General features: G+C 41.7%; 1 pseudogene across 1 annotated transcript; it reads left to right on the top strand.

Annotated features, from left to right (window-relative positions):
* The first annotated feature begins 368 nt into the window (after positions 1 to 368).
* LOC146673250 (uncharacterized) lies at positions 369 to 22,379 on the top strand (annotated as a pseudogene). Its single transcript, XR_014910434.1, has 3 exons — positions 369 to 613; positions 17,544 to 17,649; positions 18,090 to 22,379. The product of XR_014910434.1 is annotated as an uncharacterized LOC146673250 (transcript).
* Positions 22,380 to 22,388: the final 9 nt, after the last annotated feature.

The raw sequence follows: 22,388 nt of genomic DNA, 5'->3' as shown, positions 1-22,388 counted from the left end.
TTAACAGGCTGTTCTCGTTTATATGACCTCCATAAAACAACAGGGTTAGAACACATTGTGACGAAGTAAGAGTTTGTTTTGTAGTCCATCTTCTGCACAATGTAGTTTCAACAGGCGGACATCCGGTGTCACATTGTTACAGAGAGACGAGTGTAAGGCTGTTCCAATTCTCAGAACCGCTCCTCTCTTTCCCTGAGTACTTAGCAATTCTCCTTCCCAAGATGACGTTTTCTTCGAGGCCAAGGAAAAGAGTTTAGATATGCCCTAATTTTGAAATAACACCTCACGTGGTTACGTTGTTCAGCTGAGTCACGTGACCGCACAGCAACAAATCACAGCAGAGCCGGAAAAGGAGGCGGAGCAAAGTGTGTGTGCAGGAGAGGAGTCGAGCAGAGAGAGCTGCTTTTTCATGAAACGGGAGTAAAGTAGTAAACTTACAGGAACATATACCACTGCCAACGTTGGGATTAATTTCTGCATCGATCTGCACACCCTTGTCTCCTGGATCGTAGCTCAGATCAGCGTGAACCACGTGGGTCTCTGCTCCCTGATTTGTTTAGAAAGACTTCCAGCTTCATCACGGAGTTTCTCTCGGTTTGTGGGCTCATAAAAGGTAAACACCGAGCTAACTTTAATGTGGGTTCAGTTTATGCTGTTGATAATAATAGATTGCTTGGTATACATTGGAGTTAGGCAGACTGTAGAGTTTGTGATTGCTTGCAACATTATAATATGGCGGTTTTTAGGGGATAAGAATACATATAGAAAAATATTCTTTAAATGTGAACAAAAGGATGGGGTGCAGGGCAGGAGAACAACCAAACCCCAGGACATGAATCCACGGGTACAAGCGTGGGGGAGGGAAACCAGCCTTTAGAATAGGACTTCATAGGACCGTCTCTGTCTTGTTTCTTTATGTTGTTGTGGGTTCTTAAGAATGACACCATTACTTGAAGATAAGGTATTTTATCGAACTGTGGTTCACATGTAAACAAAGCTTCGCCATCACAGTCTACCCCGAGGTAACTCCCTCTGCTCTCTAGCTCCCCCTACAGTCTAGGAGTGTTAACAACATAGGCAAGGCAAGTTTATTTGTATAGCACAATTCAACAACAAGGTGATTCAAAGTGCTTTACAGAGACATTAGAAACAAGAACAAATAAAAAGCATGATTTAAAATTGATTAAAACAAGCAAATAAACTAACTAACTAATTAACAAACAAACAAACAAAACAGTATATAAAATCAAAACAGATAAAATCAGAACAGTAGATAAAATCAGTAGTTAAATGTAAGTTTTGAAATTTAAGCTTAAAGTGTGGATTTGGTGCTTTATTCAAATGCAGCTGAGAACAGGTGAGTCTTCAACCTGGATTTAAATAAACTGAGTGTTTCAGCTGATCTGAGGCTTTCTGGGAGTTTGTTCCAGATATAAGGAGCATAAAAGCTGAATGCAGCTTCTCCGTGTCTGGTTCTGACTCTGGGAACTGATAAAAGACCGGATCCAGATGACCTGAGGGATCTGGATGGTTCATACTGGGTCAGGAGGTCATTGATGTATTTTGGTCCTAAACCATTCAGAGCTTTATAGGCCAGCATCAGAACTTTAAAGTCTATCCTCTGACGGACAGGCAGCCAGTGTAAGGACCTCAGAGCTGGACTGATGTGGTCCACTTTTTTGGTCTTAGTGAGGACTCGAGCAGCAGAGTTCTGAATGAGCTGTAGTTGTCTGACTGATTTTTTAGGTAGACCTGTAAAGATGCTGTTACAGTAATCAAGCCTACTAAAGATGAATGCATGGACTAGTTTTTCCAGGTCCTGTTGAGACATCAGATCTTTTATCCTTGATATATTCTTGAGGTGATAGTAAGCTGACTTTGTTATTGTCTTAATGTGTTTTTCTAAGTTTAGGTCTGCATCCATCACTACACCCAAATTTCTCGCCTGGTTTGTGGTTTTTAGATGTATAGATTGAAGTTCTCTGGTGACCTGTAATCGTTTTTCTTTGGCGCCAAAGACTATTACCTCAGTTTTGTTTTTGTTTAGCTGGAGAAAATTGTGGCACAACCAGTCATTGATTTCCTCAATGCATTTACCAAGAGCCTGTACAGGGCCTCGGTCTCCTGGTGACATTGTGATATATATTTGTGTGTCATCTGCATAGCTGTGATAGTTTATTTTGTTGTTGTTTATAATCTGTGCCAGTGGGAGCATGTAGATGTTAAACAGAAGGGGTCCCAAGATGGAACCTTGGGGAACTCCACATGTGATACTTGTCTGCTCAGATGTGAAGTTACCTATTGATACAAAGTATTTCCTGTTTTCTACGTATGTTTTGATCCAGTTTAGTACAGTTCCTGAAAGACCTGTCCAGTTCTCCAGTCGTTTGAGTAATATGTTGTGGTCAACTGTATCAAATGCTGCACTGAGATCCAGTAAAACTAGGACTGACATTTTTCCACTGTCTGTATTCAGACATACAGTGGGGCAAAAAAGTATTTAGTCAGCCACCGATTGTGCAAGTTCCCCCACCTAAAATGATGACAGAGGTCAGTAATTTGCACCAGAGGTACACTTCAACTGTGAGAGACAGAATGTGAAAAAAAAAATCCATGAATCCACATGGTAGGATTTGTAAAGAATTTATTCGTAAATCAGGGTGGAAAATAAGTATTTGGTCAATAACAAAAATACAACTCAATACTTTGTAACATAACCTTTGTTGGCAATAACAGAGGTCAAACGTTTACTATAGGTCTTTACCAGGTTTGCACACACAGTAGCTGGTATTTTGGCCCATTCCTCCATGCAGATCTTCTCGAGAGCAGTGATGTTTTGGGGCTGTCGCCGAGCAACACGGACTTTCAACTCCCGCCACAGATTTTCTATGGGGTTGAGGTCTGGAGACCGGCTAGGCCACTCCAGGACTTTCAAATGCTTCTTACGGAGCCACTCCTTTGTTGCCCGGGCGGTGTGTTTTGGATCATTGTCATGTTGGAAGACCCAGCCTCGTTTCATCTTCAAAGTTCTCACTGATGGAAGGAGGTTTTGGCTCAAAATCTCACGATACATGGCCCCATTCATTCTGTCCTTAACACGGATCAGTCGTCCTGTCCCCTTGGCAGAAAAACAGCCCCATAGCATGATATTTCCACCCCCATGCTTCACAGTAGGTATGGTGTTCTTGGGATGCAACTCAGTATTCTTCTTCCTCCAAACACGACGAGCTGAGTTTATACCAAAAAGTTCTACTTTGGTTTCATCTGACCACATGACATTCTCCCAATCCTCTGCTGTATCATCCATGTGCTCTCTGGCAAACTTCAGACGGGCCTGGACATGCACTGGCTTCAGCAGCGGAACACGTCTGGCACTGCGGGATTTGATTCCCTGCCGTTGTAGTGTGTTACTGATGGTGACCTTTGTTACTTTGGTCCCAGCTCTCTGCAGGTCATTCACCAGGTCCCCCCGTGTGGTTCTGGGATCTTTGCTCACCGTTCTCATGATCATTTTGACCCCACGGGATGAGATCTTGCGTGGAGCCCCAGATCGAGGGAGATTATCAGTGGTCTTGTATGTCTTCCATTTTCTGATGATTGCTCCCACAGTTGATTTTTTCACACCAAGCTGCTTGCCTATTGTAGATTCACTCTTCCCAGTCTGGTGCAGGTCTACAATACTTTTCCTGGTGTCCTTCGAAAGCTCTTTGGTCTTGGCCATGGCGGAGTTTGGAGTCTGACTGTTTGAGGCTGTGGACAGGTGTCTTTTATACAGATGATGAGTTCAAACAGGTGCCATTCATACAGGTAACGAGTGGGGGACAGAAAAGCTTCTTACAGAAGACGTTACAGGTCTGTGAGAGCCAGAGATTTTCCTTGTTTGAGGTGACCAAATACTTATTTTCCACCCTGATTTACGAATAAATTTTTTACAAATCCTACCATGTGGATTCATGGATTTTTTTTTCACATTCTGTCTCTCACAGTTGAAGTGTACCTCTGGTGCAAATTACTGACCTCTGTCATCATTTTAAGTGGGGGAACTTGCACAATCGGTGGCTGACTAAATACTTTTTTGCCCCACTGTATGTCATTAAACACTTTGGTCAGAGCGGTTTCAGTGCTGTGGTTCTGTCTAAAACCTGACTGGAAGGCATCGTAGCAATTATTCTGTTTTAAGAAGTAACTGAGCTGTTGAGAAACTGCTTTTTCAATGATCTTACTTAAAAATGGGAGATTTGAGATCGGCCTGTAGTTGTTCATTTGTGTCTTGTCAAGATTGTCCTTTTTCAGTATAGGTTTGATTACAGCAGTTTTTAGTGATTCTGGAAACACACCTGATAATAAAGAAAAGTTGACGATCTGTAACAGGTCTGACTCTAAAGTCTTTGAGACCTTTTTGAAAAAACTTGTTGGCAGGACATCTAAACAGCAGGAGGAGGAGTTCAGTTTACCTAAGATGTCCTCCAGGTCTTTGCTGTTAATAGGTTGAAACTGTTTCATGGTGTTTAAACAGTTTTTTGGTGGACACAGTACATATCCTGGATCTGCTGTTGATGTACCAATTGCTTGTCTAATTTTTTGGATTTTTTCAGTGAAGAATTTGGCAAAGTCATTGCAGGCCATGGTCGAATGAAGTTCAGCTGCCACTGACACAGGGGGGTTTGTTAGCCTGTCAACTGTAGAAAATAAGACCCGAGCATTATGGCTGTTTTTAGTGATGATGTCAGAGAAGTAGGACCTCCTTGCATTCCTCAGTTGTAAATTATAATTGTGAAGTTTCTCTTTATAAATGTCATAATGAACCTGGAGGTTTGTTTTTCTCCATCTGCGCTCAGCTTTCCTACACTCTCTTTTTTCTTTTTTCACCAGTGTGGAGTTTCTCCATGGAGACTTTTTCCTTCCAGAGATAACCTTCACCTTAATGGGAGCAATAGTGTCCATTACATTTAACATGTTAGCATTGAAGCTATTGACGAGCTCATTGACTGACCCTCTGGGCAGGTCAGGTGTTAATGGGAAGACCTGGTTAAAAATTGCACTACTGTGTTCAGTTATACACCGTTTTGTGATCACTGTTGTTGATATATTTGTGTGGGCTGAGATTTTACTTTCAAAGAAAACACAGTAATGATCAGACAGGCCCACATCAGACACAGTAACCTTTGAAATGCTCAGGCCTTTGGAGATCAGTAGGTCAAGAGTGTGTCCTCTATTATGTGTGGCCTCTGTTACATGCTGAGTCAGCCCAAAGTTGCCCAGAGTGTTACTCAGGTCTTTAGTCCCTTTGTCCTGAGGGTTGTCCACATGAATGTTAAAATCCCCAGCAATAATTACACAGTCAAAATCAACACAGATCACAGACAGCAGTTCACTGAGGTCATTAAAAAAGTCTGTGCAGTATTTGGGAGGCCTGTAAACATTAAGAAACACAACTTTGGATGGGGCCTTCAGCTGTAAAGCCACATATTCAAAAGACTGAAAACTTCCAGGAGATAGCTGCTTACATTGAAATGATTCATTAAATAAGACAGCAACCCCTCCTCCTCTCCTGCTCGCCCTGACCTCACTGATAAAACTGTAGTTAGGAGGGGTCGTCTCGATGAGAACAGCTCCACTGTTACTTTGGTCCAACCAAGTTTCAGTTAAAAACATAAAATCAAGGCTGTGCTCAGTGATTAAATCATTAATTAAAAATGTTTTCCCAGCTAGAGATCTAATGTTTAATAAAGCCAACTTAAGTGTTTTAGAGGTATTACTTGTCCCCTCGTGTTTGGGAGCAATCTGTGGCACACAAGGTATGTTTACTATGTTTAAAGATCTTTTAGAGTGCAGCTCTCTGTGTTTTGACCAGGCCACATGTCTCCTGTCACCTAAAAGTACAGAAATTTTAAAACCTTCTAGTAAACAGGGTCCCAGCTTCTCCTGGGAAAAGTCATCACTGCCATAATCCTCACAGCCCGGACCCTTCACACATCACGCATCAGACTGCGGAGACAGGGCTCTCGTTACACTGGGTGTACACAGATGCAGTGCTACAGGCATACTTTGCTATAAACAGACTGTAATCCTGTTCAACAACTTGTGGCACGATTGCTCTTGCAGTTGTGTTTGACCTGACATGTGGCTCTTTTTCCAGGGCTCAGTGTGGAGGGTTGTGTCCGTGCCACTGTGGCACTGGGGTGTGTCACAAGTGGGTATATATATGATACAATCGTGCCACTGTGCGATGTGTTCACTGCAACAGATATACATGTGGTAAATGCAGACTACAGACACCTTGGCAGTGCCAGGATTGCTGATTGAAGTGATTGCAGAGAAGCAGTCTCCTCATCTGCAGTGTGAACAAATTCAAATTGTGAGCAATGGGAAGGTCAAACAAAATCACAAATGCATGCATAGATACTAATTATAATTCCAGTATCTCCTCCTTTGAATGTTGAAATGTACTCACTCACTCACTTTTTATTATTATTTGTAAAAATGTGTACAAATTGTTGGTTTTTTGTTCTGTTTTTATCAATAAATCTCAGCAACAAAGGACATACACCCACGTGTGTTGATTTCTCCCTAAGACGGCAAACTGAAACACTCCAAGTTGGTGACTTTTGGAGATTTATTTCCCTGGATGATTGAGAATGCATCAAGATGAAACACAAAAGGGAAGTTCACAGCTTTTAGCAGCTCCCCCACCCCCTCAATCACTCACCCCCACTCCCCTCCCTCCAGAATTCCTAGGTAACAGCCTAATTAACATATGAATGACTAGCCAATTTAGCTTCCACTTCGCTGAAGCCAAAAGCCTACCAGTCATTTGACAACTCTCTGGGTCTTATAGGTAGAAAATGTCAAATGACAGGTCTCGGAGGTGCAAGTGATATGCATCCACAGCTGTGCCACCAATTTACTCACATGGACTCTACTAACCTATCAGAAGCTTCTTCAGCTCAGAATGGAATCGTCTGCAGTTTTCTTATTAATTAACAATAAACTTAGTGTATATGTACTCCTAAATATGATGAAAGTGATAAAAAATAGACAGCTCTGTCTCTCTTTATTCTGACATTTAATTAATTCAAAATATATTTCAATACTTATTTATCCAAAACAAAACAAGTTTACTCTAAATTGATGTTGTACAGTAAAAAAAATGTTCTTCTGTTTTCCACAAAGTGTATGTAAATATCTGGTTTAAACTGTGAATATACTGCTGTGTATTGAAGTTCCTCTTGTTTTGCATAGATATACTGAACAACATACAAAGCATAATATATAAAATAACATCTACCAGAGTTTTTTCTTTGAAAGAAGCCCCTTATATCCATTCTTATATTTCAGTACATAACTGAAACCGATTTATTTAGCCGTGGAGGGTAACAACTGAAAAAATGAAATAAACACACATGTAAGCTAAGACTCTCTAAAGAAACAGCATTGTTGTTGATCGGCTTTTCATTTCGCCATTTGTTGATTCACTTGAAGAGCAAGTAACGTAATATGGGTCAAGCGATCAGTTTGATATCAATCTTTTGTGATACACCGTCATATTTACATTATTTGTACAGTACGAATGATTTGCTTTGGTACCTAGTTGAACTTTAGTTCTCCTCTGTCTGGTTGGCTGCGTTTCTCCATCAGCTCACTCGCATCACAGGCTGCAGCTCCCCCCATGCGAGTCAGTGTCTGAGCTCAGATCATACCAATATTAGGAGGATTTATGCACAGTCGTAAATTCCCACAGTGTGGGCTATGTGCTTCGAATATTGTGTGACATAAATAAATAATAAAGCTAAAGACATAAATAAAGCTAAAATACAAAGGTTTGGACACCGTTTTGCATGTTTCCCTACTGTAGGGGTCTCTGCAAGCATACAGGGCTCTGAGAGGGTACAAGATGACAACTTTGGAATTCTACTAGAAACAGTTGATCATATTTGTTTGTTAAAGCTGAATTCAGGGCAAACTACGCTAAATTAGCATTTTTAGCTAACAGCTACAATAAGCATAAAAGTTACTGTATGGCTATCATTTGTTAACATGACGCTTGTTCCTATACATGTAATTCATTTATTACTAACCTGAGAGTTTATCCGCTGGTCATTCGACATGACGAATGACTTCTGAAGTCTTAATTCAGCTCAAGACGCTGTAGATTCCCATCGGTAACACTTTCGGTCCGCTAGTAAAACGTAGTTCTATTAATCTGCACTTGACTACTCTTGAACCGGAACCGGATGTAAATCCCAAAAAACTGAATTTTGGAACTGAAATTGAATTGTAGAACTGAAACTGAATGGTGAGAAGTGAATCTGAAATTATTCGAGAGCTGAATTTTTAAAGGATAAAATGCGGTTTCAAAGCCAATTAATTCGTTTTCAAAATATAAAATTAAATTTCAATTTAGTGATGATCATTTTCAATCCAATAAATTGAATTTCAAATTAGGATAATTCATATTCAGTTTTTAAAAGCATTTATTCAAGTTACAATTCAGATTCAATCTGAGCAATTCAAATTCAAATTTAACTTATTCATATTCAGTTTCTGATGGCACAGATTTCTGCCCATAGAGGCTTCATTCAAGAAACACCAGGAAGACCGAAGCTCATGGCATTGATCAAGCGGAACTCATCATCTTCACCAGCAGCTCCCTCACTGGGAAATCTTCAGCACTCCTCATCTTCATGAACACTGTGATGGAGACTTTTGGTTTGTGTAACGTCATAAATACTCGGATACTCTCCAGAGTCTCCGGACATTTACATAAAGATATTATATTCAGTCCTGTAGAAAGTTGTATATTTAAAAATATGTTATCCTCTCTGGTTACTCTGGTATAAATAACTCTGAATCACTTTATGGTAAATAACACATTATCGGCAAAAAAACCAGAAAGAATTCCAGATGACAAGTTTATAGTGACGACCTTTGACCTCCATCAGGTTTTATTTAATTGTGTCAGAGAAACTCAAATGTGCTCTTCATGCAGCTGAGTACATCAAGTGTTTAAAATGGAAGCTGTGCAGGTCTGAGATCAGCAGCTCTCTGAAACACCAAACACGGCTATGTTAATGCGGATATATAGTGACACAGTTACATGGGTAGGGATGGGTATCGTTTAGGTTTTATCCGATACCGGTGCCAAATCGGTACTTTTGAAACGGTGCCGGTGATCGAACCGGTGCTTAAAGAATGGAGAACACAAACTTTGTCCAAAAACCTCTCATGTTCAGCTGTTTTTTGTAAAAAGATAACAATGTTAGCCTTTTCTGCAGCTATGGGGCATATATGGTATCACTCTTGGCTGGAAGCAGTGCTTAAACAATGGAAAAAAAACACACAAACCTTGTCCAAAAACCTCTCATGTTTAACAGTTTCCCTCTTTTTCTTTGGTCATTTTAGCCTTTTTGTCCAGGGTGAAGGGAGTATCTGCCATCAAACAAGAAGACAGCCGCATGTAGCTATGATGATGTTTGCTAGTTCACCTTACATGCATTAATGTAATAACGTGGTTAGCCTACTCAACGTAAATTACACTCGAACAACATTAAGCGACTCACGCAGAGAAGAACGGCTTCTGCTGCCATCATCATCCTCATCATTTCTGCTACACTGGCAGGGCTAGGGGCCAGGACTCTATTCTTCGGGTTTTTGGGGGATGTTGCTCCGGGTCCGATAACTGGCAACCCACCCAACGTGCACAGTGTGAGGTCTCGCAGCAAGCTATCAAATACGGCGCATTTCTCGGCTTTTAAAAAAACGCTATGCGTCGCCAGGTGCTTCATCGGATTCGAGGTGTTACCTCCTTTGACAGTATCACAGTATCAGCTTAAAGCACTTGTTGCTGCTGAGTTTGCATATTTTGCTGTGAAGTACAGCCAGACTTTTGACCGCTTCGCCTTGGACATTTTTAATCTGTAGCTCTGCTCTAACTGAACGTACGTACCTGGCCCCGCCTACTATCCTGGGAAACGTAAAATGATTGGCTAGAAGTGTATCACAGCTCAGGAAAAAAAAGCACCGAAATAAAGCACCGAAATGTGCGCTGCTTTTCGGTCTGGTTACTACCGTTTATGTCAGAACCGGTGCCATCATGGCACCGGACACCGGTACCCATCCCTATACATGGGTGATTAATCCTTTTGACTTTTTGTCTTTGACTTTATCAATAAAACAGCTGCAGCTTTCACTGACAGCACATGTGGTACTTTAACCTTTGTACTGTTTTCATCAGTTAATTTTGCAGTTAACATGTGAACATGTTGGATGATCTGTCTGCTGTCATTGACTGGTGCTGAGGTCTGAACCTGAGGGCAGCTCCTGTAATCACAAAGAGAACAGAACCATCACAATCATAATCCAAATTGCCACTAGGTGTGAATGTGAATGTGAGTGTGAATGGTTGTCTGTCCCTGTGTGTTAGCCCTGCGACAGACTGGCGACCTGTCCAGGGTGTACCCCGCCTTTCGCCCTATGACAGCTGGGATAGGCTCCAGCGCCCCCCGCGACCCTGAAAAGGATAAGCGGAAGCGAATGGATGGATGAAAAAAACCCTTCTCTCATAGTTGGAGGGAGAGTGCCAGATGAATAGGACTCCAAAAAGACTGACAGCAGAAGTGGTGCAAGTTCGTTAGAAAATGTCATCAAAAATCCATCTGGTCCAGGGGACTTGCCACTAGGGCTGCCACAAACGATTATTTTGATAGTCGACTAGTCACCGATTATTTATGCGATTAGTCGACTAATCAGATCATCATCCACTGGACGTAAAACTACAGTTTATTGCACCAGCAGCATCTGCTCTTATATAACTATCATTAGCTTACAGCTTTAAGCTTTTAAGGTGCTAACTAAAAATGAAGACAAGATGATAGTTTATTCAATTTTAATGAAATTTGCAGATTGTTTTGGTAAAGTTTAATAAAATCCTTGCTATCTAAAATATAACAGGACACCGGAGTATATTCTCCAGCATCTCACACTTCTGATAATCAGCTGTCTGCTTGACGTTTATTCAGCTGTGTAAAAACTATAACTTTAATCTCAGCCAAACCGATTTACTCAGGAACAAATAAAATACAAAAAAAAAAAAAAAAGCCAAACAACAACATTTTTAATTTATCTAAGTGACTCATATATATTTAACCTGAGTCGCGAAAGACGGCGGTGGGTTTGAAAACAATTTGCCGGGAGTCCGGTGTTCTCACGGCGCTAGTGACCTAGCCCCCGGCTAGCTATCGAGCTAGTGGGTAACAGACGTCTCCGAAAACGTCGGAGCGCTTTTGAAAATATGTGGTGTCCTGATAAACTGAGCAGATATTTGAGGTTTACACAGCTACATTCTCGCCTGAAAATATGTTAAACGTTTATTTTGTGACCCAGAAAGAATAATAAGAGTAATATTAAAACTAACTAGCTACCGCCATTGTTGGAAACTAAGCTGGGCCGCGCTATGAATTCTGGGACACAGCTGCTTCTTCTTCTTCGGGGTTTAACGGCAGCTGGCATCCTTGTACATGCAGTGCTGCCATCTTCTGTTTCAGTCCGTTATTACACTCTTAAATCCTGCTACTTATTCCTGCGTCTTTTGCGATCTTACAAAGCTTCAAACGACACGTCGACGATTAAGTCAGTCGTCGACGATTTTGATAGTCGACGTAATCGTGACTAGTCGACAAATCGTGGCAGCCCTACTTGCCACTTTGCATTCCACCAATCGCCATCATGACCTCCTGGATAGAGAGGTCCCTTTCGAGTTCAGTAACCAGTTTCGGGTCAACTGTGGTTATACTGAGGTAACTAAGGAAACTGTCCATAGCAGACTCATCTTGGCGTGATTCTGCGGTATATAAATAAGAGTAAAATTGATGGAAGCAGGAGTTGATTTCTGCGTGGTCTGTATGCTTTAGGCCCTGTTCATCAGCTATTTCAGAGATGAACTGTTTGGATGACTTTTGACGTATTTGATGTGCTAAGACACTGCCAATTCCCTCCTCATAGAAAGTACGTCTAGACTTTAGGATAGGTTGCTCCACTTGCTGTATTGAAATAAGATCAAATTTCATTTTGAGGGTCTGACGTTCTTTAAGGGTGCTTTCCGATGGTGAGTGACTGTAGTTTATATCTAACCACAAAATATCATATAATAGCTGTTTCAAGTGCTCAGTGTCAGCTTTTTTTCTTGCTACTGAAAATGAGATAATTTGACCCCGAAGATAGGCTTTCAGTGACTCCCATATGACTGAAATAGACATCCCAGGGGTCTGGTTTTGTTCAAGAAAGTCTCTAATCTCAGATTTTCTAAAATTCATGAATGCTTCATTAGAGAGTAAAAGAGGATTAAAACTCCAGGGGCAGTATATGCGATTGGCACCAGGGATGTGCATTCTCATCACTAGGGGAGCATGGTCTGAAATAACAATAGATTGATAATTGCAAGTTTCAACCAGTGGAAGAGCACGTTTATCAATAAAAGAAAAAAATCTATCCGAGAGAATGTTTTGTGGACAGGAGAGTAGTAGCAGTATGCCCTTGATGAAAGGTTATGAAAACGCCAAAAGGCAACAACGCCGTGGGATTGGAAAAAGCATGTAATAATTTCTGTGGGTTTTGATTTAGGAGTATCCTTATTAGACCATCGGTCTAGGCTAGAAAGCACAGCTAAGATGAGATTGTATGTTATCATATCTGCAATTTCTGAGAGTAAATTGACAAAGAAGTTTTCATCATCCCAGTTTGGAGCATAAATGCTGGCTAAAATTAGTCTGAGTCCATAAAGTTGGCCAGCAACAATAATATAACGGCCCACGGGATCAAATAAAATGCTTGATACAGCAAAAGGGATGCTTTTACCAATAAGGATATCCAATCCTCTTCAGAGTTAAAGTTGGAATGGAATGTGTGGCCAACCCAACCATTCTTCACTCTATGTTGGTCTGCTCTCATGTTCCTTAAGTACATCTACCCTGTTGAACTTCATCCATCCATTCACGTCCGCTTAATGGATGAACTTATTATGGGAAATAAATATTTAAATAAAAACAAGCTGCTGATTATTTCACATTTTACTTGTGAGCAACGGCACATTTAAATCTTACAAATATAGTTATTTGGCTTATATCGTGATAGATATCGTTATCGCCTGGAATGAAAAAAAATATCGTGATATGAAAAAATCTTATATCGCCCAGCTCTACTGTGCACCAAACCCTGTGTCTTGCGAAGCCTCATCATCTGCGACTGGCTAGAAACAATTCAGTCAGGAGGGGAACTTCACCCGGCAGTTTCACTTGGTAAGATGCCGTTTTTCACGTACACCATTGCCTTCTCTGGATCCAGAAACTCCTTACTCTCGCCCCTAAAAGATATACACAGTCTCTCTGGAAACATTATTCCGTAGCGGACATCTTGACGCCCTCGAAGCAGATTCCTCACGTCCTTAAAAGCGGAGCAAGCTTTGGCAATGCTCGCGGTGTAATCAGGAAAGATGGCCACAGGGTTCCCCTTGTGTTGCACCGCTCCCGGGCCTGCCGTAGCACATTGACGCAGTCTTGGTAGTAATGGAGTTTGGCGATGATAACTCGAGGTTTCCCGTTAGATCTTCTGGGAGCAAGGTCTCTATGTGAGCGGTCCACCAGGATTTCTTCATCCAGTTACAGAACATCTTTCAATAGAGTAGAAACTGAGCTGGTCGAGCTGGAACCAGCATCCTCCGCAACACCCATAATATGAATATTGCACCTCCGCATTCTTGACTCCATATCTCCATTCTTTTCTTTTAAGCAAGCCAGCTCAGTCTGTAATCCTGCAGCCGTCTCTTGGAGGCTGACAACCTTGTCCGACCATAATGATAAACCCTCTTTCAGGTCGCTAGTAGCGGACTTGACGTTGTTAATTTCTGAGCGGACTGCTGCTGTGTTGTTAGCAATCTCCGTCTTAACTTCTCTTAATTTGTACTTGAGGTAGTCGAAATCCTCTGCAAGCGGACTTGTCAGTACTTACCTGATAATCGTAGAGATATCATCTTTAAGAGAGGACAGGATGTCCGATTTCAGACCTTCATACTCCATTGCGTTTCCTGACTGCGAGCTAGGCGACAAGCTAGGCGACGAGCTCCCACTTGCTTAAGTATAAGTATGCTGGCCCCTCGGGTTTAGATGCCCTTCCGGTTGTAACTACTGGTCCGTTTTTCCCCGTCGGTCACAGGTGTTAGGGGGAGTGATAGTTCGTTTAAATTATCCTTTAAAAGGGGCTTGGAATTGTTAAAATATAAGCTAGACAGGCGTGAGCCCAGTTCAACATGCCTAACTCCATTGTCGGCTCAGTAGTGCCCCCGAAGTCGGAGTACTTCAACACCTCCTGAATGAAGTCTTCGGCTGCTCTCCTCGGTGTCTGTTCACAGTTTATTGTGATCACGTTGAGAGAAGGTTGAGAGGGTGTTTGGAAAAAAACACCTACTAATCATTAGCTCGGCATGCTGGGAGAAGTTGATGGTTTGCTCGCTTGTTCAATTATTTCCATCTTACTTTGACTGCAGATGTAACCAGACATATTCCAGCAGGATTTGTAAAAAGCGTTTTAACAGACACACAAAGCTGGAAAAGTCTTCATAGTCTTTTTTTCTTTAGGTCACGAGCAGTTGTCTAAGCATTTCACTGCATATCGTACTGTGTATGACTGTGTATGTGACAAATAAAATTTGAATTTGATTTGAATTTGGTGAACCTCTCGGCTTGTGATTGGGAGCGTATGCTTCCGTCTACGATGACATTTGTATGTGCTGCTGAACCCTTTAAGGTTTAAGATTTAGGGCAGTGCTGCTGTCTGTTCACCTTGTTGACTCTTGAAACCGACGCCTTTGCTCTCGAACTGCATTTGTCTTTTGGGAGACATTGATTGTCCTCGAAGCTTGTTCTTTAGTGTAAGATATACATGGGGATGAAGCTGAATAATATTCAACCAAAACACAGGCTCGGTGTGGTTCCAATTATGTTAATCTATCATTTTGCTCTGGCTGCTATGCCATGGTGGACATTGATCCAGTTCCGTAGTAACCTGTAATAACAGACTGAGACACTTATAATATCATTTTCATCACTGCTCAATAACACTTTCCCTCTCTTATTCTTCTATCCATATTTTAACACATCTCTTTCCATCACTTCTTACAGACACACACAAACACACTTCTCTTTACTGCATTCCTCAGTTTCTACACACTTCATACTCCATGTTTTCTGTTCCATATTTCTGAAAGAGGAAAAAAAAAATCATGCAATCAAAACCTGGATCCCGGCCGTACTGCTGAGCTCAGTGCTATAGTAAAGTGAGAAAGTGATATTTCTATAACTAATGTGATATGATTAAATATGTGATTAATACATGAGAAGAAAAATCTGCCTCCACAACACCTACAGGCCAGTAGACACTCTTTCACTGATGAGGATGTACACATCCTGGACAGGGAGGAACGCAAGTTTGAGCGTGGCGTCAAGGAGGCCATCTACATGAGAAGGGAAAGACCATCTCTGAATCGCGGAGGGGGGACTAAGGGGACATCTTTTGCCATCTTACAATGCTGTGATTGCAGCCATTCCCCAACTCTCTGTGAATGGTACTCATGGCCATTGATCAGTGGTCTTTGATCCGTGGTCATGAGAATTTACATAATTATGATGAAGGAACTGACCTACCAGCCCATTGTTCCTTCAGTGGTTCTAGTTACTGTTTATAAGATTGGGGAAACCTGCAGTCAGCTGAGACTGAAGAAGTCACTTGGATGAGTGACGAAACGTTTCTCCCACTGAAAACGCTACGTCCAGATGAACAGAATCAACTTTTTGAGATTTACTTACCTGAATGATTGAGCATGCATCGAGAAGAATTTAGAATGGATTACCTTGCTGAATCCTTTTAGACAAGGGACTTAGGACTTACTATCTAATTGTGTCCCACATAGATGATGTTCTCCAGTGCCCACTGTAATGTGGAGAAGCTCACTTTACGATTTTTTGATCAGTAACAAGACAGAACCAGACGTGGAAGCTGCGGGATGCTGGACGGGCTCAGCTGAACCTCTAGCTGTCATGGCAGGATGCTGGATGGGCTCGGCTGAACATCCAGCTGGCGTGGCAGGGCGAGCAGGTGCGAAAACCTCTGGCTGAGGCATGGCAGGTGACGGCATGGCAACCACAGACGGCAGGGCGGGCTCTCCAGAGCACTCAGCAGGAACTGATGGTGGAGCGGGAGCTGTGAAGTGCTGGGGTGGTTCGCCTGAACCCCCAGCAGACACTAGAAGAGTCTACACAAACTGCTCAATGACCCCCATGGAAGCAGCAACAGGCTCTTCGGGAGGTCCAGAGCAAAGTTAGTCCTCCAAATCAGCCTCTGGATAACCTGGCCTGGGTCTCAGTCCCACAGGGGCTTTGCTGAGCCTCATGGCTAGCATCTCCAGTGAAAACAGTCTTGAAGCCTGACTTCTTAGAAGCATGGGTCGTGGCATGATCAATACACAGAGATGCTAGATAATTGTGCAAAGGGATAAGATGTTCTGTGGAAGACTTGGGCAGTAACTTGTCAGTCTTAGTCCTTTCATGAACATGAACAGTCTCTTCATAACCGGGCCAATGAACTGGCAAATCTGTATTGATTTTAGCTTCCTCCTTAGAAAAAACACGCGGCACACAGTCACCCACCTCATGCTGCTGTAAGCCGCGGTGATGACGTGGACACCGCCTCCTCCTGGAAGCCACGGTTGTGGAAGTTGGCTCTGTCATGGCTGAGGCGAATGTGGTGCTAGAAGCACTGAAAATATGTTAAAAGTTTATTTTGTGACCCAGAAAGATTAGTATGAGTAATTTTAAAACTGGAGTTTGGCTGGGCCGCGCTATGAATTCTGGGATATGGTAGTAATTTGGACAGCCTTCGACACGTCGCTGTGACGTAATCGGTCTACAAATGCGGCCTCAGGAGGATGCAGCCCATGAATTTGGACATGTCCAGAGTATAATCGCAGCCTTTGCGGTTAGAAAATTGCACTTGATCATGTCGCGATATTATCGCAAATGCGATATATCGTTCAGCCCTACTAGACGGCCAACACGTTAACGAGCTAACTGCGCTAACACACCAGTTCCCACCCATGTAATTGAGCATTGCATGGCACATCCAACATACTGTTTTACTTTAGTCCATGACTCGCTTACCTTCAGGGTCATACGTCACATGAAAACCAAAATAATTCCAAACGCCAGATCTGAATGAGGTTGGGGGAGGTGCCCTGCGCTCTTCCTTCTGTCTATGCTGTCTGTCTTGAGCGCTCAGTGGATCTGTGCTCGACAGTGCAGCCTAGGCGGAGTAGTCGAACGCAGATTCACTGAGCGCTCCACACAGACAGCATCGTCAGAAGGAAAGTTGATAAAATAAATTACAAATGTTGTATTGTTCGATACATATGCGTACCGAACCGAAAGCACTGTATGGAACGGTTCAATATCGATACGAATATCGTTGCACCCCTAATATATATACTTTTTGTGTCCCAGCTGAGTAACAGGAAGAGAAGAGTCTGGTGGTGCAGCAGAGGAACAATTTCAGCCATTTGGACTCAGCTCAGCCACTACAGAGGAAACAATGACTCCAACACAAATGGTGAGAAGAACATCACAGTTACACTGTTATTGAAACTGTGTGTACAGCTGGTCGGTTTTTAAAAGCCTGTTATCTTTATCTTTTCCATCCTGGGCTCCTCCATACGTACAGAATCTACATTCACAACCAAAAACCACAGAAGTTGCAAGAAAATACAAAGATCTTATTTTCTCTACACACATTGAAACAACAATATCATCAGTTGAACTAAAAAAAATTTTCTGAAGTAAAAGAGATTCTTTGATGATCAATATTTCTTCAATAGTGTCATTTTGTACAACTCTCATTGTAGCACATCATTGTAATGTGATACTATCACCAGAAGGTGGTGGTAACACACCAACAATGTGTTTTTTTTTACATGTCTGATTCCACCAATTTCAGTTTGTTCCATGATTGAATTTCACTCACTGCCTGTGTTTGTATCTCTGTCACTGCAGGACCAACATGGAGCAAGAAGTCAGCGCTCTCAGGAGGCCGACAAACCTCACAGAAGAAAGGGGGAGAAAACCTACAGCTGTGATGAGTGTGGGAAGGAGTTTACCCTGGCTGGACACTTAAAACGACACCAAATCATCCACAGTGGAGTTAAAGCGTACAGTTGTGACTTGTGTGGAAAGTCTTTTACCCTGGCTCAAACCTTAAAAACACACCAACTCACGCACAGTGGAGTTAAACCTTACAGCTGTGAGTTTTGTGGAAAGTCGTTTACCCTGGCTCAAACCTTAAAAACACACCAACTCACTCACAGTGGAGTTAAACCTTACAGCTGTGAGTTTTGTGGAATGTCTTTTACCCTTGCTGGAAACTTAAAAACTCACCAACTCATCCACAGTGGATTTAAAGCGTACAACTGTGACTTGTGTGGAAAGTCTTTCACCAAGGCTGGAGACTTAAAAAGACATCAAACCATTCACACTGGAGTTAAACCTTACAGCTGTGGGTTGTGTGGAAAGTCTTTTACCCTGGCTAAAACCTTAAAAACACACCAACTCATCCACAATGGAGTTAAACCTTACAGCTGTGAGTTTTGTGGAAAGTCTTTTACCCTGGCTAAAACCTTAAAAACACACCAACTCATCCACAGTGGAGTTAAACCTTACAGCTGTGAGTTTTGTGGAAAGTCTTTTACCCGGGCTGATAGCCTAAAAACACACCAAGTCATCCACAGTGCAGTTAAAGCACACAGCTGTGAGTCATGTGGTAAGGCTTTTGCTCAAAATAGCAGTTTACAGAGGCATCTAGTTACCCACTCTGGAATTAAGGCATACAATTGTGACTTGTGTGGAAAGTCTTTTACCCTGGCTGGAGACTTAAAAAAACACCAACTCATCCACAGTGGAGTTAAACCTTACAGCTGTTACTTGTGTGGAAAGTCTTTTACCCTGGCTGGACACTTAAAAACTCACCAACTCATCCACAGTGGAGTTAAAGCGTACAGTTGTGACTTGTGTGGAAAGTCTTTTACCCTGGCTCATAGCCTAAAAACACACCAAGTCATCCACAGTGGAGTTAAACCTTACAGCTGTGAGTTGTGTGGAAAGTCTTTTACCCAGGCTGGAGACTTAAAAAGACACCAAATCATCCACAGTGGATTTAAACCTTATAGCTGTGACTTGTGTGGAAAGTCTTTTACCCAGGCTGGAGACTTAAAAAGACACCAAATCATTCACAGTGGAGTTAAACCTTACAGCTGTGAGTTTTGTGGAAAGTCTTTTACCAAGGCTGGAAACTTAAAAAGACACCAAATCATTCACAGTGGAGTTAAACCTTACAGCTGTGAGTTGTGTGGAAAGTCTTTTACCCAGACTCAAAGCCTAAAAACACACCAACTCATCCACAGTGGAGTTAAACCTTACAGCTGCGAGTTATGTGGAAAGTCTTTTACCCAGGCTGGAGACTTAAAAAGACACCAAATCATCCACAGTGGAGTTAAACCTTACAGCTGTGACTTGTGTGGAAAGTCTTTCACCCAGGCAGGAGACTTAAAAAGACACCAAATCATTCACAGTGGAGTTAAACCTTACAGCTGTGAGTTGTGTGGAAAGTCTTTTACCAAGGCTGGAGACTTAAAAAGACACCACACCATTCACAGTGGAGTTAAAACTTACAGCTGTGACTTGTGTGGAAAGTCTTTTACCCAGGCTCAAACCTTAAAAACACACAAACTCATCCACAGTGGAGTTAAACCTTACAGCTGTGAGTTTTGTGGAAAGTCTTTTACCCTGGCTGGAGGCCTAAAAAAACACCAACTAATCCACAGTGGATTTAAAGCACACAGTTTTGAGTTGTGTGGTAAGGCTTTTGCTCAAAATGGCAACTTACAGAGGCATCTAGTTACCCACTCTGGAATTAAGGCGTACAGCTGCGACTTTTGTGGAAAAAGTTTCAGTGACAAACAGTACCGAAATAATCACCTACGGATTCACACTGGAAATGATGTTTCCTGCTGTGATCAGTGTGGGAAACTGTTTGCAACCGATGCACAATTACGACGACACATGTTTAGCCACACTGAGGAGAGACCTTATAAATGTGACCTGTGTGAGAAGACTTTTAAAGCTCCACATCAGCTGAAAAAACACCAACAGATCCACACAAGAAAGTAACTCTACAAGTGCAGTTACTGTGAGGTATGTATTTAGTTTTTTATCTTGTAATTTTAACCTGATTGTTTGGAACAAGTCTGATCAGTAAACTTATGGAGTTATACTGAATGAACTGTTTTGAAAAATGAAGACTCATTTTCACTCAGTAAGCTGAGTGTTGTAATTAGAGCTGGGCGATAGAACGATAACGATATGTATCGCGATATAACTTTTACTCGATAGAGAAATTAAGCTATCGCGATAGACCTCGCCGCTCTCGTCCTCTTAAAAAAAAAAAAAAAAGGTCAGCCAATCTAAATTAAGTAGCGCAGAGCCGAACCAATCACAGCCGCAGCGTCACCTCACGTGACTTGTTACGTACAGCACAAGTGCCAAGCCGCACGTGGGTTTGTTTGGGAAGCAGCCAGCGGAGGAAATGAGTGTGCCGACTAGAAAAATCAACCGAGCGTGACCGAAGAGAAAACAGATGATGGTTCCAATGCCGGAGAGATTGTCGAACGGAAGAGCCATAGAAGTTCCGTAGTGTGAAGGTATTTCGGCTATTTCAAGTCTGACAAAAAACAGAGTAGCATGCACTGTAAATTGTGCCGAAAGCAAGTCTGGAAATACAATAAACTGGTGCATGCGTCACACTGTGCGCCACGTTATTGTTTCGGTGAAATGAATTTCTACAAGACTGTTTCTGTTAATTGTACTCTCTGCAGTGTTTAAATGCTTACATATATACACACAGTTACTGTCAGTCCACACATACGACTCGGTTCTGCTTCTATGCCCCAGCTTTGTTTACTTTTTCCCACCGAGGCTTCTAGACTTCTGATTGGCCAACATTTCTGCACGGTTAGGAATCTAGCTCCACCTGCTGCTTTGGCATGTTCATAGCAGCGTTTTCCTTCATTTCTGCCTTTATGTGTGGACGGGATTATTTTTTAAAACGGAAACGGAAAATCTCCGTTTTCAAAAATACCCGTGTACGTGTGGACGTAGCCTCAGTCTCTGACTGGAAGCGCTAATTCGTCATTCGGCTTTTGTCAGACTAAAGTAACTGTTAAAACTGTTTGAAAAGCTCAGCTATACAACAATGAGAGATTGAGAATTTCCTTTTAGTTCTCAGTTTATTTGATATTGACAAAAGTTAATTAGTTTTGTCTGTTCTTCTGTAAAACAAACTAAGATTTATTTTTAGAATTAATATTTTGTTTCTAAGTGGAATTGACAATTTAGTAGTCTGTTTCGTTTGTTCTGTTTTGAAACTTAAACGCTTTAGCGGCTGCCTTTTGTGTAGTTTGCAATATTTGCCTTTATTTATCTGAAAAAGTCTCATGTTCCTTAAGTACATCTACCCTGTTGAACTTATTATGGGAAATAAATATTTAAATAAAAACAAGCTGCTGATTATTTCACATTTTACTTGTGAGCAACAGCACATTTAAATCTTACAAATATAGTTATTTGGCTTATATAGTGATAGATATCGTTATCGCCTGAAATGAAAAAAACATATCGTGATATGAAAAAATCTCATATCGCCCAGCTCTAGTTGTAATGTAATATTAGATTATTCTGTTATTATATGTTACCTTATATATGTAATCAAAGTAGTTGAATTAGAATACTGCTGTAGATCACATTATACCCTTTAATATAGAGTGTGTGAGCTGTATGTAGTTTAGTTCTCATTATACTTTTGAGTTAACAGAACATATTCACATATTAGTTCATTAGATAAATGTGCATCACTCTGTATCCTTGATCTGCTGGGAATGTGTTACACTGTTTTCTTGACATGCTTAATTGTTGAATCATGAAGAGAAGGTTGTAAGCAGGAGACTCTGTGTCTAAAGACAGGGGAGATAGACAGACCACATTCCACACCCCCACCTTACAGAAAGCAGAGAAACAACTGCCGAGGTCATAACTTAGGCGCTGTAACAGAGAAAAAATGTGATGTTTTGGCTTTTACGACTAGCTGGGGGCCACTAGAGACTATAAAAAGCTGAGCAACCCGTCACCATTTTGAGACATGTGCCTGACCCTCTGGTAGCATCTCTCCCGTCCGGACGTTGTAATGCTCTGACTGTTGAATTGTATGGAAATAAATGATTGTTGATTGAGCATTTATACACCGAG

This window comes from Rhamphochromis longiceps, linkage group LG3, assembly GCF_057381845.1.
Source record: "Rhamphochromis longiceps isolate RC_006_pf linkage group LG3, R_longiceps_female_GT1.1, whole genome shotgun sequence".
Taxonomy (NCBI): Eukaryota; Metazoa; Chordata; class Actinopteri; order Cichliformes; family Cichlidae; genus Rhamphochromis; species Rhamphochromis longiceps.
The sequence above is the reverse complement of the archived record's forward strand: the minus strand, read 5'-3'. Positions and strand labels throughout refer to the sequence as shown.